Below are 19869 nucleotides of genomic sequence, written 5' to 3' on the forward strand. Positions count from 1 at the left end.
GTTATCAGAAATGTAATATACATTACTAATTTAAAACCTCTCGTATCTTTAGTTAGAAAAAGTTTAAACCTGCTCTGTAATTAAAGGGATACTATAGGCACCCAGACCACTTCAGCTCATTGAAGTAATAAGACAAAAAGTATACACACTAAAGCCAAAGAATAATACGTCCAATTGGAGTGATCCCAGGTGTACCTCACTAACACCAAATAGGTAAATAACAGACAAAAAGTGGTAAAAAAAAACACCCAATAGGCGTACAAAAATTTAAGTACAACCTGGAGGAGTAAATCCAGGTCAGATAAATTCTATGAAGAAATATAAACAAATCTAAAATAATAAAAACATTTCATAGAGTAACACAATTATAGATATGTGTGAATTATGTGGTGCTGGTAGCAAACTCACAAATGTAGGTGGAAAGCAGGCTTCTCACCCCACCTGGGGTTAAGTATAATGTGGAGTTGATAGTGGATCCTAATTATGAGAATATCTTCAAAGAGATAGAGGAAAAAGGCCATACATGGTGAAGTATGTATGAAACTAAAAAACAATTTATTTGAATGCACTTACAAACAGGTAGGTGTAACAGGCATATTTCCACTACAAGTGGAATTAAACCGCAGCTTGGTGGGTCTGAAGATGATCCAACTTTGGCCGCAGGGAAAATAAAGAGATATACAAATAAAAACAGGATTAATACAAATAAAAGTCCACAAATCCAACGCGTTTCGTCCAAGGAGTAGAAAGGACTTCCTTAGGGATATAAGTAGTCTGGGTGCAGTGTCCCTTGCCCCTTAACCCTGCAATTGTAATTATTGCAGTTTTTTTTATAAACTGCAATGATTACCTTGAAGGGTTAACTCCACTTCTAGTGGCTGTCTACCAGACAGCTGATAGAGCGATTTCTAGGTGGTTAGGCAACTTTCGGTCGCCCAACTGATGCTGGACATCCACACATTTTGCATGACAATATGGGGAAGCCCTAATGCGAGTATGGTGATCATTTAACAACTTTATTTCAGTGAAGTTGTTATGGTGCCCAAGTTGGTGTTTAATGATGCAATCTCACTACTCAGTACTCTACTAATTAGAAGTTAAATCACTTTTGTTTCTGTTGAACCTGCCTTAGTCACAGCTTCATTGCCTGTATGACATTGTCAGCATAAAAAAATGGTATCTACCTTACTTTAGAAGATCGTATCTCTGTTAATTTAACTTTAATTGAAATGTAATCACACACAGGATGAATCTGCAGGCTCTGGCAGACTCTTAACAGGAGATACAATATTCTAAAGTAAACAGATTGTGCAATAAAGTATGTTTAAACATTTGATCTCTCTTTGCAGGAAATGTATAGGAAAATGTTTAGGTCACATGCAAGTAAGTGTGACTAAAGCTGCATAAACACTCCTAAGTGGCAGATAATTGAGCAGTGAGACTGCTGGAACATGATCCCCCCTACACCAACCTTAAATAGTTTAAAAGGTACCTTATTTCCAGTGCTGTGTAGGTCTGCTGGCTCCGGCTCCGGCCACGATTTGACTCATTGGCTGAGAGCATCAGAACTAATGATTTCAGCCAAACCAGTGCTTTAGCACAGGTCAGCATTGGGAGGCTAGTGCACTGGAAAATGTAGCCCTGGCCAATGCATACCCTTGAATCAATGCATCTCTAAGGGAAATGTTCAGTGTCTCCATGCAGAACATGTGCTGCACATTGTAAGCAGGAGGGCAATAAGTAGGGCATGTATAAGGTTTCTTAACCCCTTAAGGACCAAACTTCTGGAATAAAAGGGAATCATGACATGTCACACATGTCATGTGTCCTTAGGGGGTTAAAGGGACACTGAAACTGCTTCATCTTATTGAAGTGGTTATAGTGTCCTGAGTTTTCTGGCACTGTCTTTCCATGCAGTCTTAAAAATGTTTTATGTTTTAATGCTCAAGGAGAATCCCAAGCAGCCCTTCAACCCTATGCTGCTTGGGCTTGTGAGGAAGAATTAGTCGGAGCAGCTTTGTGTGGCTGTTTTGATGACTGCTTTTAGCTAATCACAGCACCCATTATACCCATGATTGGTATGAATTGATATGGCTTTAAGAAACTATGTGATCACTGCCTAAGCCATATCTTCAGTACTGACTTGGCTGTTGGTGACAAATCTCTAATTTGTTGTTAAACTACTCAAAAATGTTTTAAAACTGCATTAAGAGACTGTGTAAGGAGATTCCAGTTACTATAACCAATTCAATAAGTTTAAATGGTAATATTTCCTACAGTGTCCATTTAAAGCTTCAGCATAGCCCACCATTGGTTCTTAAGGGGTTACATGGATTACAAAATCAAATGTATTTTTTTTTTTCACATACACTGGCCTTTTCTTATGCGATTTGATTTCATTCCATTGTCCTCAAAATTAGGATTCCAAGACCCTCTTCAGAGGCAGGCTGGTGTCCTGCAAGATTTGACATTGCACTCCTATATCCACTATATTCTACTACAGCTAAATTCAGTCCATTTGTATCCATTAGCCGTGGTATGACATCCCCCCAGCTATCCTTTGCTACACATAACAAAATACAAGAGAATCAATTATTTGCTAGTACATTACAGTTGGTTGCAGATTCATCTCTAAAGAGTGGTTTGGGGAGTTATATGCTTTATGGTATTTAGAGCTTTAGAAAATAATATAACTGGAAAAAATAGTATAGCAATCCTTTCAGAAATCTTGTATGTCCCATTCTCATTTTATTAGCCCCCCCCCAAAAAAGCGTTGCAACTGATGGAAGGGATCCCAGATGGGTAACCCCTGGTACTAAAGCTGCTGTCATTTACATGAAGCTTAGTGAAATGCCTGACATGACAAAGTCAGCAATAATCCAGAATAGCTGACGTGCTGAATTCGAACAATTCTGGTTTGTGTGAAGCAGTGATTGATATCCACAGCATCTCAGAGACATCTCAGAGACTAGGTCATCTTAACAATATGGGAAATTTAGTTCATAAATGCGTCTTTTACCAAGTAAACACAGAATAGAATAAATCAGTGGAGTTGTGGTCAAAGTCATTCTAACAGTGACCAGTGGCTTTGCATCTCATGTGATCCTCTTTCACCAGGAGGGTGATATTTAGAACATAATTAAAATGTCCTCCAAGGACAGAGCAAACAAATTACCTTTTATGCAAATGCCTTCTTCTAGTTAAGGCTGAGTGTCTCTTATTTAGTGTAATACAGTATATGTTTGATTGCATCATTGTGCCACCAGCGCTGTATTTAATTGGGGGGAGTTTGCCATATATGAAAGAGATTAGGTAGAAGAGACTGGTATCCCATGTCCCACTATTTTGTCAATCAACTAGCTCTGTCAAAGAAAGCCCTCACTAATCACATATGATAAGAGGTATACCGTCATGGGTCCTCATCAAGAACTGCCTGATGTGTTTAGTAAAAGACACTCATGTTAAAATGATTTCAAGATAATATTTCATGTTGTGTATTTATATATATTTATGATTTTGTGATACTTTGATTTATATTGTTATGCTATTCTATTTTACATTTGCTATGAACACTTTTTTCCGACAACCTCTATTGCACTGATGATAACCTGTTGTCTGTTGCATATAGAGAGGTGTGCAGAAGTAGGTATACAGTTTAAATAATAGGTGACTTTAGTAATCTTTCATTATCGTAGAAATCCACCGGGGGTAGATCTGGTGATGTTTTGTTAAATTACCAGCCAAACCTAATTATCTGAAAAAAATAATAACAAAATAAGGAATATGCAATAATAGAATAGAAACTGTATACCTGCTTATGCACTCCGCTGTATTGTGAGTAAGTGGCGGCAACAATGTAAGAAAATCTACTAGTATGCTTTCACTCATTATTTTGTCAAGCCTATCTAGGTCTGCAACTGACATTCATTGTGTTGTGTGTAGTGTGACTGTATCTATATGTGTGTAGATAAGTTAGTTGCTGCCACTTATGATTGACTCACACTGCCTCTATTGGTCACAGTTAGGTATACCTTCAAAATATACTATTTACCCGGCTACTGAAACTATGCATGGTGATTTGTTTGAGTCAGTGATTTCAGATTTAGCCCTTTTAAGTCTTGTTGGCAATAAAGCTATACATTTAAATTATTTGTATTGCCACTGGAATGTTTACACCCCATTCCAGTGGCACCTCAACCACACTTTACTAATTATTTGGGTTATTTACTAATGTGATACCTTACAAGAATTCAAAGCGATTCTAAAATTTAAGTGCAAAATAGCCAAACTGGAAGCATAACTGACTCAAAGATTTTTTTTCCAGCTCAACTACTTTAGCCTTAAATATGAAATTCACTTTAAATTCACTTTGAATTCCCTTACTTTCCTCAAAACCATAAATGTGTTACTGGTACACCCCTTATTTGCTTGTCTCATCCGAATTGTCTATCCCTAGTAAGTGGCTGTCACTTAAAGGGACACTCCAGGCACCCAGACCACTTCTGCTCATTGGAGTGGTCTGGGTGCCAACTCCCACTACTCCTAACCCTGCAAGTGTAATTATTACAGATTTTTTATAAACTGCAATAATTACCTTGCAGGGTTAGCTCCACCTCTAGTGGCTGTCTACTAGACAGCCACTAGAGGTCACTTCCTGGTTTGTAGCACAGATTATCTGTGCTAGAGCGTCGCTGGACGTCCTCACGCTGTGTGAGGACCTCCAGCGTCGCTCAAATCCCCATAGGAAAGCATTGAAATTCGTTTTTCCTATGGGGAGCGTTAATGCGCATGCGCATTAGGTCTCCTCGGCCTGGGGGGGGGGGGGATCAGTCTCGCCCACCGGCCGACGGAATCACAGGGAGGAGCGGCGCAGAGGAGGAGGCAGCGACGAGGGACGTCGCCGCTTCCTCAGGTAAGTGACTGAAGGGGTTTTAACCCCTTCATAACTGGGGATTGATGGGTGGGAGGGAGAGGGACCCTCCAGTGCCAGGAAAACGGATTGTTTTCCTGGTACTGGAGTTTCCCTTTAAACGTTACACTAGCCATTATGTTGTTTGTACATTTTTGGGGGAGAAGGCCTAAAACTGCGCCTTAGCAAATCATCTCATAACAAGAACGTAAGCTGCATGTATTACAGTGTAATTGGGTATAGTAAATACCTCAGTGAAAGGGAGATTCATTGACTAACCTTTCCTTGGCTGACATTGCCACTTTTTCTCCCTTTTGCATTCTGCTTATCTCACAGGATTGCATGCTACAGTCCCCAGTGCATATCTCCCTTTGCTTAATACCTTTCTTGTTAAGATGAATTCATTGTTAAATCTGCAGTGGCTTCATTAAGAGTATGTTTGCATCTACCATATGGTATATGCTCCCTGGTAGGCTGGAGACAGGTTCTGCTCTGCTATGTAGCATATTGCTGTGGGTAACAGACACATTCAGCAAATAATTATGCTATTTAAAGGTGCAGCCATTTTTAGGAAAACATATCCTGATAGTCACTTGCGCTATCATTCTCCTGATGCAATCGCAGCAGTAGAAAAGGGACCTACTTGTTTCAATCTTGTTTAGAATCCCCTAAAACCATTTATCATTGATTCTTAAATGTGATTGAAGACATAGTGGCACAGATAAGCCTTTTGTTTAACTTTTCACTCCGATAGTTATTCTTTTTTTGATGTGTAAAGAAATAACCAGTGTTTCGTGTCAGGTGAAAAGCACTGTATAATAGATTATATTTCCAATATATATAACGAAAATGATTGATAAATAAGATACTGTTTCACAGTAGCATTTTGCAATTGTTGAAATAGATTTTAGCCGTTACATGAAGAAAAAAAACCAAAAAACTACCAATCATTTACTGAAGAGTGTCAGGAGGTTGAAGTGGCTTAAATGGATTTTGTAGTTCAGAGACAAAAAAAAACAAAAACATATTCCTGAAATAAAATAAATGATTTGTTACTGAAATGCAGAAGAATATGAAATGAATGTGCTTATACTAAAGGATAGCAAAGGGAGACTCTAGACAACAAAGCAATTTTTAGCGTAATAAAGTGGTTTCACTGAATAAACCATGCCCAAGCAGGGTCATTGCTCTATTCTCTGCTATTTAGGAGTTAATCACTTTGTTTATGCAGTCCTAGTCACATCTTCCCTAGCTGTGACTTTCACATCCTCCCTGCACACTTCCTGATAAAGGGAAAAGCAAAACTGGTCTAATTTTCTTACCTTTCCTTCTGCCCTTTTTGTGTTTAATTTAGAAATTCTTACCACATTCTCTGCATTACGGAGCCTGCAGCAACCTGTGTGAATAAAGTTCAATTAAGTGAGCAGGAGAATAACTTTTAAAATAAACACACAGTGATGTAAAGACAGTTTGAAAATTAACAAGGTTATTCACTAGCGAGAATTCAAGATCAATTTCAAATTTAATGTCAAAATAGCCAAAATGGAAATATTCTCTGAGTCATCTATGTTTTCACTTCGGCTACTGTGGTCTTAAATGTGAAATTAATTTTGAACACTAACTTTAGTAAGTAACCCTGTAAATAATTGTGCATGGTGGCTGTGTGAGTCACAAACAGTAAGGTGGGGCAAGAGCTGCATAAAAAAAATATATATATATTTAACTCCAAAATGCCAGAGAATTAAGCAGTGACACTGCAGGAGCATGATATATACAACAAAATTGCTTAATTGAATCCTTCACTTCCATGCACCTTTTGATTGAAAAAAAATCTAAGCATTACATATATTTGATGATAGGAATGCATAGCTAGCACATAAACATATCATGATGCTACACATTTGTATATATTGCTTTGCAGACTCATGTGAAATGTAAATTATTTACATTTACAATAATTCTTATTTTTCACTTAATCATGCAGCCTTTATAAAAAAAACATTTGCGAAATAAAAAGCTTTAGACAGTACACAGGGTCTTGTGTCTTGCAATATTTCATACTGCGTCTGAAATGTTAGTATAAATGCACACATACAGTAGATGTGACAAAAATAGATCAATAAAAATGACCCTGGCTAATAGGTATCTAAAGGCATTAGTAGCAGTACAGCTTAGTGAAAATTACAACATGATGTCAAAAGAATGTCTTTATTTGAGCACATACAGTAAATAGTTAAATCATATCTTCTAAAATAAAGATATTTGGAACTGCTATATCAATCTCTTGAAGGTTAAAATGGCACTCCATAATCTCACAGCACTTTAACGTGTGAAGTGCTTTATGTGTGAAGAGTGTATCTTCTTTTTTTATTTTAGTAAAAGTACAGATTTCAGTATCAATTGGCACTTTTATAAATTAGCCTTGTAACACCCCCTCAGCTGTTAATCAAACAACAGGTCCTGTTACTTCCTGGTTTGTTAAAGGAACACGATAATATTAGGAATACAAAACTGCTTTCCTCTACCTTCGCAACCCCCACCCCCACTCCTCTTTTTTCCTCTGCCATCCATAAAGGGTTTAAAAACCCTTTTATTCACGTATCTGAGGGACCTTGGACCTTCGTCTCCAATGTCAGAACATGAATGCGCATGCTTGTTGAGCGCTGCACGATCATTATGTCTTCTCCAAAGGAAAGCATTAAATGCTTTCTTATGGGGTTTTTCAAGACGCTGGACATCCTTATGCAAAGCATGAGGATGTCCATCATTGTTTCAATGACTTAAACTCTGTGCAAATGCAGGAAGTCTTCCACACAGCCACTAGAGGCAGTCTTAACCCTGCAATTTAAATATTGCATTGTCTCTAAAACGGCAATGCTTTACATTGCAGGATTAGAGGGACAGGGACACTTTATCCAGACCACTTCAATGATATGAGATGTTCTGGGTGTCCCTTGAAGTTCCCTTTATCTTTGCTGAATGGTGCATCATTTTATCAACCCATCTACATGCACTCATCCATAGATTCATAGACAGCCTTTCTGCTAGCCCTCTGTTCCTTCTTTTCAAGCTCCTACTTCCTCTACATGCAAAAGATGTGGCTCATTAAGAACTCTGCTCTAACCATTGCTGGAGCTAACGGAATGCAATCAACCGTCCAGTCTACAAACTTTTCGGTACACGCAAGTTAAATTCTTCTATCAGACCCTGCCACACAAGGAAATCCTCCACCGAGAACCTGCTCATAGGACATCTAGGAAACAACGACACCTTTCGACGTCGCTGGGAACGCATCCTGGATAAGTCATTCACAGCGGCTCAATGGGAGAGGATCCTCATCGAGTTCTCACTACCAGGAATCTATAAGCTCTTGTCGTTCTGGTACAGAACGCCTGATAGCTTGCACAGAATAGCTTGCACAGAATACATGTTGGAGATGCGGAGAAAGACAAGGAACAGTGATGCACATATGGTGGGATTGCCCACGCATCACGCCGTTCTGGAATGAAGTAAAACAAAAAACAGAGGAGATCCTAGGGACAGACAGATGCTTCAATGTGGAGACAGACCTCCTACACTCCACAACAGACACCACTGGGGTCTACAGAAAATCTATCCTTCAACACCTGCCACCAAGGCTCTGATCCCGCTATACTGGAAGCAAGACGTAATTTCGGCAATAGGGAACTGGATGGAACGCGTGGAAGAGATATACAGAGTGGAATCGACACCGGCTTCGCTGTTGGGTACAGAGGAAAAGCATGTGGAGAGGTGGCGTCCGTGGTTGACATATATAGCGCAGCAGGGTGTGGGGGCAGGGGAAGGGGTGCGTCCATAGGGGACCCCCTTCCACACCCGGGACTGGGCACTGCCGCCCTGCGCGATGTGTCCCGGAACCATGGCCACTACAAGCAACTGCATCGGGGTTCACAGAAACCGCGCACAGTAGGCAGATGCACTGGCCACAGACCTCCCTTATCCCTTACCCCCCTCCCCTTTTTTTCTCTCTCTCTCTCTCTCTTCTCTCTCCCTCTTTTCCTCCCTCCCCTCTCTCTCCTCTTGTCCCTATCTCCTCTCTCTCCTCTCCTCTCTCTGACCTAACACCTCACTCCCCCCTCTACACACTATTTCCCATACTCTAGCTTCACTCTACCTCTATACTATCACTGACCGGGTCACTCAGACTAGTTGAAGACATTCTATACGTTATACCCATGTGACGACTCCTACACACTCCTACATACTCTGCTAAAATTATTATACATGGTTTAAAGGACCACTCTAGTGCCAGGAAAGCATACTCGTTTTCCTGGCACTAGAGTGCCCTGAGGGTGCCCCCACCCTCAGGGACCCACTCCCGCCCGGCTCTGGAAAGGGGTAAAAACTTTCCTTTTTCCAGCGCTGGGCGGGGAGCTCTCCTCCTCCTCTCCGCCTCCGATCCTCCCTGGCGGCTGAATGCGCACGCGCGGCAAGAGCTGCGCGCGCATTCAGCCGGTCACATAGGAAAGCATTCATAATGCTTTCCTATGGACGCTTGCGTGCTCTCACTGTGATTTTCAGCCACTAGAGGATTAGGGGGAAGGCTTAACTAATTGATAAACATAGCAGTTTCTCTGAAACTGCTATGTTTATAAAACAATTAGTTAACCCTAGCTGGACCTGGCACCCAGACCACTTCATTAAGCTGAAGTGGTCTGGGTGCCTAGAGTGGTCCTTTAATGGCAAAGATAGCTCATGCTTGATAAGATGGATGACCATGTTTACGCGAGGACTACGTATCTCTCACGTTAACTACTAATTGTACTGTTGTAAACGATTTGATGACATAAATAAAGCTGGTTTAAAAAAAAAAAAAAGAACTCTGCTCTAATTTTATTTTTTGATCATATGCGTCCAATTATAGCCCTCAAAGCACACCAGCTCCATCTTTTGTAGCCCTGTACCTCCCTCCTAGCATCCATCCCTTTTTTCACTATTGCATAAATTTCACACCACTTTGCTTAAGGCCCTCTACTTCCTTTATACCACTTCCAGCACACTATCACTTCATTTAGAGCAACTTTTCATGCTCAGTACTACAAACATTTATAGCCCTCTCTTTCCATCACAGCACCCCACACTACATTATTACTGGCAAAGTCCACAGATGGGTACAGAGGTGTGCAAACGTATTTGAGACCTTAATCAACAATGATATTACAGCAATGCTTGTCATCTGATGTCTCTCATAAGAATAATGTGATATTTAAGAGCTACACATGTAATTGCAAACACATCATTTGCAATCACCATATAAGCAATGTTTTTTCCTCTTCCATTATATATGGTAACATTTTACTTTGTATTGTGTTCTAAATGACACCAAAGTTCATTCCTACTATATTGAATTGTGCCTGTCAATCACAACTCTAATATATCTAGACATCCCGCTGCTTTCAACTAATTGGTTGATATCCCTAGTTTGTCACAGTTCTATCTGTGATAAGTTAACTAAAGTGCCAATATCTGTGCAAATAACTGTGTTGATTCTCATTTATCTGAAACAGCTGAGTCAGAGGACACAGTCACCTTCAGCTCTTTATACTGGTACAGATAATAACTCATATGGCATAACAGTAGATGCTACATCATGACAAGGATTAATAATTCTTTATAGGAAATATAAAAATGAAAAAAAAAATATGTTGCCGATGGTAGCACCCTCCTATCTATAAGCTTTTTCATGTAGGCATTTCATTTTTATTATAATAACTAATTTAGAAATTTAGCTGGACTCCAAATTATAGTGTGCTCTCTGCAAACCTGAAGGTTCTAGTTGATATGAGTATTTCACAACTTAATCCCTTTATCTTCAGTAACACTGTACATTCTCAGCAGCTTTTGAACATATGACTCACAGCAAATTAGCTTCACAGTGTTTTGATAACCTTAATAAATGCATGATCATTAATGACATCATGATATGTTCATCACAGATTTTTTCTAATGCACAACATCTCCACAACTGAAAACCTAATATTCATGAGTGTTGAAGTGGTAAACAGTAGGAAATTCACTTTAATGTAAAAATGTGATTCTCTTTCATACAATAACTTTTTTGGGGATCAAGGAGAATACTTGACATGTGGGCATGAAATTGTCTCTTACAAAATCGAGGGTTTTTGCTGGATGAATTGGTAGTAGCAAAATAGCATGCCTTTGACCAAAGCACTATTGTACGTTTACATGCGTTTAAATGACAATTGCATATTCAAGTGTAAGATAAAAAATGAAAAACAAAAATGAGTGTATCAAATAGCCTGTGAATTGTAATATGTTTTGTTCTCTTTATTTCCACTGGGCTTGGAGTGTTTTTTTTAAATTATTGTTATGAATGAAAACAGGCAGAAAAGGAGGTTGCATAAAAATAGACATTCATTTTATTTTATACTATGGTTGTAAAAGACTATGGGCAACATTAGTGACAAAAAAATGAGAATCTGATTTTCATTCTAGGGTTTCTGGGGTAGATTGGGTATCACTCGGTCCACAAGTCAATCACACCCACATATTATGGTGCAGTAAAGAAAAATTGAACAATCAGTATGCATATGCAGTTGTGGACAGATCCATGAGGTCTCCGTAATCAGTAGTATTAGCCCCTGCACACTGAACCTGGGAAAAGGAAGGGTAATTTGTCATCTCAACTAATCTATTAAAGCAGAACATCTTTGGGACCCCAAACTCACCTTACAACAAACACTCATCGTATAAGAAAAGGATAGGCAACCTTCGGAACTCCAGATGTTGTGGACTACATTTCCCCTGATGCTTTGCCAGCATTATGGCTGTAAGAACATTATGGGAGATGTAGTCCACAATATATGGAGTGCCAAAGGATGTCTACCACTGGTATAATAAATTAAGGGTCAACCTTGTGTCTTCCTGTGAATTAATAAAAGTACTTGTTTGCACCCATTAATGTTTCTTTTACTGCTTGCTCATTGTCCATTATCATTATCCATCTTGTTTTTGACAACTTATTTTTTAACAGCCATTTTCAAAGCAAAAAAAGTTGTAGTTGAAAAGTAATGGACAGACAGCTAAATCTGTTGAATCGAGTAAAGAAATAGCAGTGAGCACTGGTTTAGATAAAATGTACAACAGATGAATGCAATATTTTTTCTTGAACAAACAAATGTGTGTAAGCCTGTGTATATATGGGCGGTGTATGTAAACTATGCCTGCAGGCAGATTGGTACTCCTATTCCAACTACTGCATATATGTATTCCAGAATGTTGCCAAGATATTCTCATCCTCTTGCAGCAATGACTATTCAAATGGGCGATAGAATCCCAAGCACTCTGATAATGGGAGACTATGAAGTATTTTATCTGGACCATTTTTTTCAGTGTACATAAATTCTTCGAGACAGTCCATCATTACTGATTCTGACAGGGGTACATTAGCTATCAAAATAATAATCAAATGGACCTGTATGTGGTTAGTTTAAAAAGGATATTCAGTGATCTACATCAACTAGATGGTACAGTAGGACCTGAGTGCTCAGGAATTGGCAGTGTGTAAGAGAGTTGTCTGCATGAAGAGGGGATGACAAGATAATGTGGCACTTTGGCAAATAGCAGAGATAGACAGTAAAAGCTAATATTACTAGCTAGTCATTTCTCTACTAAACTGAAATGTGTCATTTTGGTCCAAAAGCTTTTAGGGGGTATTATAACGCATTAATTAGCATAAATCCTTCATTGCTAGAAGGGAAAAAAATACTGTTTGAGTCTTTTAACGTATGTGCTAGCAGCTTTTTAATTCTGACTCACCGAAGAAACTAACATATTAATTCATATTACTGTGCATGTGTGTTAATATAGATGTATACAAAAATCAATATAACCAATTTTTTTCACTGTTATCAATTGCAGCAAAGTGATATTGTACCTGCACATTCCTTACATTTACTCTCCCAGTGGGATAACAGAGTTTCCTTAATGTAGGAAAGTGCATATAGATGCACATGGTTTTGTCTAAGTATGGATCATTTTACATGGTGCTAGAGTTTTCTGATGAGCAGTGCCAGGGGTGTTGCAGGGTTCCAGAAACATGTGAGGCTTGAGCCAAAAGTTAAATTCAATGACCCCCTACACTACTGGTGAGGTGGGGCTATGTTATGATGTACCCTGCCTTTTCATATGAGGTCCTCTTTTCTCTACCCATGAATGGCATTCTGCTGACGATCTCCATGATCTCAATGAAAGCATAGCCAAAAACAAGCACATAATGCACAGCCAAGTATTTAATCTGATACCACCACTTTACCTAACTAAATGAGGGGTGTGCAGAAAAGTTATTTTCCCCAGCACCCTCTTGACAGTAACCTAGGGACAACACCACGTCCCCTAAGTAACCTGGAGTAGCATTATATTTTTATATCCTAATAGACAGCTGCTTTGAGAGGCAGCTGCCCGAGGTAAAAATTAAATTAAATTAAAAAAAAATTGATAATGTCATCCTGCTCCCCCACCAGCTGATCATCTGTAGGGCTCAAGAGCCTCGTATCCAGGACTTCAGCTACCAAATCATTCCAATAACAATGCTTATGGTCTGCACATGAAAAGGTTTACTCTATAGGACTAACAGTTCAAAAGCTGTAGAAGGTTATTCAAGTTACTTATTAAAGTAGTGCTTTGGTTTTCATCACCTTCTATTTTATAAACTTAGTTTGGATTTTGTTTTGTGGTATGCTATCTTTGTTTCAGGTTAGCAAAAAAAAAAACACACCACATTTTTGGAGCATTACAGCAATTGAGCTAATTAGGTTTCATTTGAAAGGCAATGATTCATACTTAGAACAAAGTGGCTTTAAACATTTACCTGCTAAGCAGATAATCTCCAGATGTGCAGACTGAGGCTGGTAAGACAAAGAGATGTGAGCACCATAAAGACCAGTGACATTTGTTACTATCACAATCTGGTCGCTGACAACCTTGTGCCAATATAGAACTATCTTTTTATTGAGCTCGAACAACTTTAAGGGACATTACAGACCCCTAAAGCACTTTAACTTTAACTGAAATGCAACATATGTGTCCTCTTTATTTTTATTTTGTGAAAAGTGCAGCTTTCAATAGAAATTGACAATTTTATAACTTAAAATGGTTAAAAACCCAGACTTTCCAGCAGATAGCAGGTCATGTTATTCCCTGGTTTGGTGAGCTCATTGAGCTGCATTTTGAAGTCTGTGATCGGACAGCCACAGAAAGTCTGGGCGGGGTTAGAAGAGGATGGTTTTCAAAAGCTGCAGACAGTTTTTTTATATATATATATATATATATATACTCCCAATGAAAAAAAAAAACATATTATTAATTGCATGTGGTATATAACAGTGATTTTTTTTTTTTTTTTTTTTTGTAGTCTTTTTACATTCTGTACCTAATTGCTTCTCTGCAATTGACAAAACAGTGTAACAGGATTGGGGTACCCAAATATTGGACATTAGCATCCAATGTTACTTTTTAAGGGGTATTTTTTTTTTTTTTTTTTTATAAAATGTCACGATTTTAAACGGACAAAGATTGAGTTTTAAACACAAATGTATACAGTGTTTATCCACAACATTAAAAACCACTACAGGTGGTTTATCCACAACATTACAAGTGAAGTCTAGATGTTATTTTGACATGTTCATATTCTTCATGGCAATGGTGTTCCCTGATGGCAATGGCCTCTTTCAGCAGAATAATGCACCCTGCCACTGAAAAAAATACTCAGGGATGGTTTAAGGAACTTGGCCTTCACATTGCACAGATCTCTATTTGATTGAGCATCTGTAAGATGTGCTGGAATAGCAAATCCGATTCATGAAGGGCCCACCTCGTAACTTGCAGTATTGCAGTCTTGGTGCCAAATACCACAAATACCACAGGACATGTTTAGACAGCTGCAGAACTACCACCTGCAAGCAGAGAGGGCCCATGCACTTAGGGCTACCTGATGGCAATATGTCTTCAAATACCTTGTCGTGCGCTGTGGCGCTTTGACAGTGTTACTGTAAGAGCATCTGTAAGATGTGCTGGAATAGCAAATCCGATTCATGAAGGGCCCACCTCGTAACTTGCAGTATTGCAGTCTTGGTGCCAAATACCACAAATACCACAGGACATGTTTAGACAGCTGCAGAACTACCACCTGCAAGCAGAGAGGGCCCATGCACTTAGGGCTACCTGATGGCAATATGTCTTCAAATACCTTGTCGTGCGCTGTGGCGCTTTGACAGTGTTACCGGGCCAATTTAATAATGGCAACCTGGTAGTATGTGAAAGCTGGTCACTTCCTCCCAGAAAACACTGAGCCGCTCAGGAGAGAGAGGATAGAGAGGAGGGGAGTGCAAACCATGTGAGCCTCTGACTCCCAACTGCCTCAAGAGCAGAATGGACTCCAGGTAAGCAGCACTCCTGCAGCCAAAAGGTAGGAAATGGGAGGGTGACTAAAACAAAATAATTTTGCATGTGTGCCTGTATTAGTGTGTGTATCTATCTCTGTGTTCGTATGTGTATCTGTGTATATGTGTATCTGCATTTGTGTCTGTATGTATATTTGTTTGTTGGTATGTGTGTCTTTGTATCTATATGTGTGTCTATAGTTGTATCTTTGTGTCTGTTTATCTATTGGTGTGTCTGTATGTGTATCTGTGTCTGTGTATCTAAATGTGTGTCATTGTGTGTGCATCTGTACGTGTGATATGGAGTGCATCTGTGTGCCTGTGTCAATGGGCATTTGTCAATGTGTATATGTGTGTGTGTCTGTGTATGTGTCTTAGTGTGTCATGACAGTACATTATTGGCTTTCGCATTCACTGATTAACATTGCAAATTGTTGTCTGGTTTGTTGTCTATAACAATTCCCAAATCCTTCTCTTGTGTTGTTATCCCTAATTCACTATCATTTAGGGTGTAAGGTGCTTGTGCATAACTTAGAATTTTTATACATTAAACTTCATCCGCCATTTGAGTTCCCAGTTCCCCTATCTATCTAAATCCCTCTGCCGCAAAGTAATATTCTGCTCACACTGTTTTACTATACAGTGTTTTGTGTCATCTGCAAACACTGAAACATGACTTTTAATGCCTATTTTAAGATCATTCACAAATATGTTAAATAGAAGCGGCCCCAGAACAGAACCATGAGAGACACCAATTATCACTTTTGCCCAACTTGAGAATATACCATGAATCAGCATCTCCTCATAGAAATGCATTGAATCAATACATCTCTATGGGGAATGTTCAACATCTCCATTCAGGGCGTGGGTACGCTGTATGCCAGTGCTGTACATTGACACAGGAAGCGCCTCTAGTGGCTGTCTGAGTGACTGCCATTAGATGTGTTACTGGGCAGTAATGTAAACATTGACTTTTCTATGAAAAGGCAGTTTTTACATTAAAAAGCCTGCAAGGACATGCCATAGACACCAGGACAATTACATTAAGCCGTAGTTCTCCTGGTGACTATAGTGTCCTTTTAAGCATTACCATACCTTAATAACTCTGAAAAATATGTTTTAATGTAAAAAAAAGATTTACAGGGATTAATTGTAAGATTTATTATTATTATTATTATTATTATTATTAATACATTTGTTCTTGTTATATACTGAAATATATGGAGCAACAAATGTTAAATGAAGAGATTTCCTGTTTATTTATTATCCTAGATATCCAATGACAGCACAAAATGGGGATTTTCTGTTATGAACTATTAGCATTGCAACGACACAATGACAATTGGATTTTGGTTACAAAGAAAATATGATTGTGAGATTTTAGTGTTACCTAATAAGACACATAGTCACATATTATTATTATTATTATTAATATTATGTTATTATTTATATAGTGCCAACAAATTCCACAGCGTTTTACAAAGGGTGGACGAACAGACATGTAGTTGTAACCAGACAAGTTGGACACACAGGAACAGAGGGGTTGAGGGCCCTGCTCAATGAGCTTACATGCTAGAAGGAGTGGGGTAAAGTGACACAAAAGGTAAGGACTAATGACAGTTGCAAGAGAGGAATCAGTCAGGAGCTGTTAACAGTTTAATTGATACGCTTTTATGAAGAAGTGGGTTTTTAATGATTTTTTGAAGGAGTGGAGACTGGGTGAGCATCTAAAGGAGGAGGGAAGTGAGTTCCACAGGAACGGTGCAGCCCTGGAGAAGTCAGAGGTGGGAGTACGAACAGAAAATAGATGTAAGTCTTCAGCAGAGAGTAAGGGCCTAGATGGGACATACTTGTCTATTAGTGAGGATAGATAGGTGGGAGCAGCATTATGTAGAGATTTGAAAGCAAGAACCAGCATTTTAAATTGAGCCCTATATCTTACAGGAAGCCAATGTAGGGACTGACCTACATTCCTTCATTTCCACTTTGCATTTTACATCTTTTTTAACGTATCTTCATGTGAGTATACATTCCAGGATGAAAGTAAGAATAGTTCTTTAGTGCATTATGGAGAAAATGGATTAAAAGTATGGAATTAATAAGATACCTCTGAATTTATCTTGAGATTCTGCAGCTTCATGAGAAATCAGGAAGCGGATGAGATTTATCAGCTGCTATTGGTCCTCCTATGGTTTTACCCGTTAAGTTTTTATATATATATATAGTCCTATAGTCTTTGCAGCCCAACAGTCCTGAGAAGCTTCATTCACAAAAAGACATGAAAGAAAGATGTGTACAGACCCGATTCAGAATTCCATGTACATAGATCATAGAAACATAGAATGTGACAGCAGATAAGAAGCATTCGGCCCATCTAGTCTGTCCAATTTTCTAAATACTTTCATAAGGTACCTGACTTTATCTTAAGTCTAGGATAGCCGTATGCCTATTCCAAGCATGCTTAAACCCCCTCACTGTGTTAACCTATATCACTTCAGCTGGAAGGCTATTCCATGCATCCACTACCCGCTCAGTAAAGTAATACTTCCTGATATTATTTTTAAACCTTTGCCCCTCTAATTTAAGACTATGTCCTCTTGTTGTTGTAGTTTTTCTTCTTTTAAATATAGTCTCCTCCTTTACTGTGTTGATACCCTTTATCTATTTAACTGTTTCTATCATATCCCCCCTTGTCTCGTCTTTCCTCCTTTAACCTTTCCTTTCCTTTTCCGTAAACCGTGGTTGTGAAAACCTTGTATTTGACTTGTATAGAGTCCACACACCACAATTATATATTTCTGTTGAGATGTCAAAAAGTGGGTGATGTTTAGTGCTGCAAACATTTTAGATAAATTATTGCAGCTATATTTAGTAGAAGGAAAGACAAATAAAAGGGAGGTTTGTTCACCATAACCTGTGCTGGGAACATTGGTAGCTATGGTGCTTAGAGTGTCTCTTTAACCTCTGAAGATAATACAACATGATTTTACTCCCCCTGGATTTTAATATTGCCAGTAATAAAGGAGATAAGGAAATGTGACTGTAGGAGGGAGTAATTAAAATTCATTACTGGTCACATATTTCTCTTCTACACAGGACATCCTTTTTCTGTAAATTAAATGTCACATCTTTAAATAATAAAATGTAATGTTTTATCTTACTCTATAAAGTTTTCAACTAAAATCATTCTTAAAAATGTTCACTTCCTGACAGTAGTAGCAATTATAGAGCTATAAAATTTCCACCATTATTATACATTTTAAACAGCTTCACTTTTACTACCAGGTACAAAAGTGGCAAGAAAACCCAATCTATTTGGGAGAAATAATTCAGAACTAGCAAGAATAGATGATGAATGAAGTGTCGATATCCTGTGTTCACTCACTTATGCCAAATATTGCTTGCCTTCTTTCTTCACATCTCGGGAGGTGATGAATAATGTTTAGAATAAACGTAAAGTTAATATGAGTAGGAAATGAGATTAAAAAATAAAGTCTGTGGGTTTTAGCAGTAAATTGGCAGACTAGGTGACCCAATTGGATTTTAATCTACATGTATTCTTCTGTGTTTCTGCTCAGGGATATGTTGCAAAGATTTATACATAATAACTCAAAAATCCATCCTCTTAGTCATGTTGTTTCAACAATTGATATTTTTAATTGAAAAGTCTGAATTGTGTTTTGCATGGACAAATGAAATACAATTGCTATTTCCCCTTCCCTTCCAAACCTGTGTATATGTGCTCAAAAAGAACTGGGTCACTGCAGTACTTAAAATGTTTAGAAAAGTTAACCCATTGATGAACACTGCATGTCCAAATAAGTGTACATGAATTACATTTTCTCAGTGTACACTTTGCATGTAATCCATAATGTTTGTTATTTATAACTGCATTAAAAACATGCAGGGAGGCACTAGTGCACCTGAAATATCCTTCTTGCATCTGAGCTATTTTTTCACATTTTAACCTTGTGTATATACGAGCTAAATATTACAATATGCATAAATAATATATAAAAAAAATATTATTAAATGATTAAAATTCACTTGATGGAAATGTCAAGAATGTGAAGATTCTGCAATGAACTTTCTCCACAATAATAAGTGTAGTGCTCACTTAACTTATAATGCTTCTGAGCTTATCCCATAAGCAGTCTTTAATGGACACGCTGTGAGAAAACCAGCATTTTCTAAAATTTGTTCAGACAATATTTCGGTTATTTCTCCAATTTCGTTTATTTGTTCGGTAGTTTTCAAACTAACGAACCACCCACCACCATTCTGGCTCAGTATTACTAAAGGAAATCTTCAATTAAGGACTTTCTATGTGTGGCCGCCGTTCGTATAGCCAAATGCCACTTGCAAGAGAAAACGGCGGCCATCTTGTTTGCACGAAAGGAGGCAGCGGGATTTGGTCATCGAGTGTCTGGAGCTAAAATCGGACACTCGACTTCCCAAAACACCGGTCAAATTAACGAACGCCTGCTTCCTTTTCCCGAACAGCTAGGAGAGCGCTGTTCG

General features: G+C 38.5%; 1 protein-coding gene across 1 annotated transcript in view; it reads left to right on the plus strand.

Annotated features, from left to right (window-relative positions):
* Window positions 1-19869, plus strand: part of TMEM132C (transmembrane protein 132C) — a 594712-nt gene that overhangs the window by 459662 nt on the left and 115181 nt on the right. The window lies entirely within an intron of this gene.

This window comes from Pelobates fuscus, chromosome 5, assembly GCF_036172605.1.
Source record: "Pelobates fuscus isolate aPelFus1 chromosome 5, aPelFus1.pri, whole genome shotgun sequence".
NCBI classification, from domain to species: Eukaryota; Metazoa; Chordata; class Amphibia; order Anura; family Pelobatidae; genus Pelobates; species Pelobates fuscus.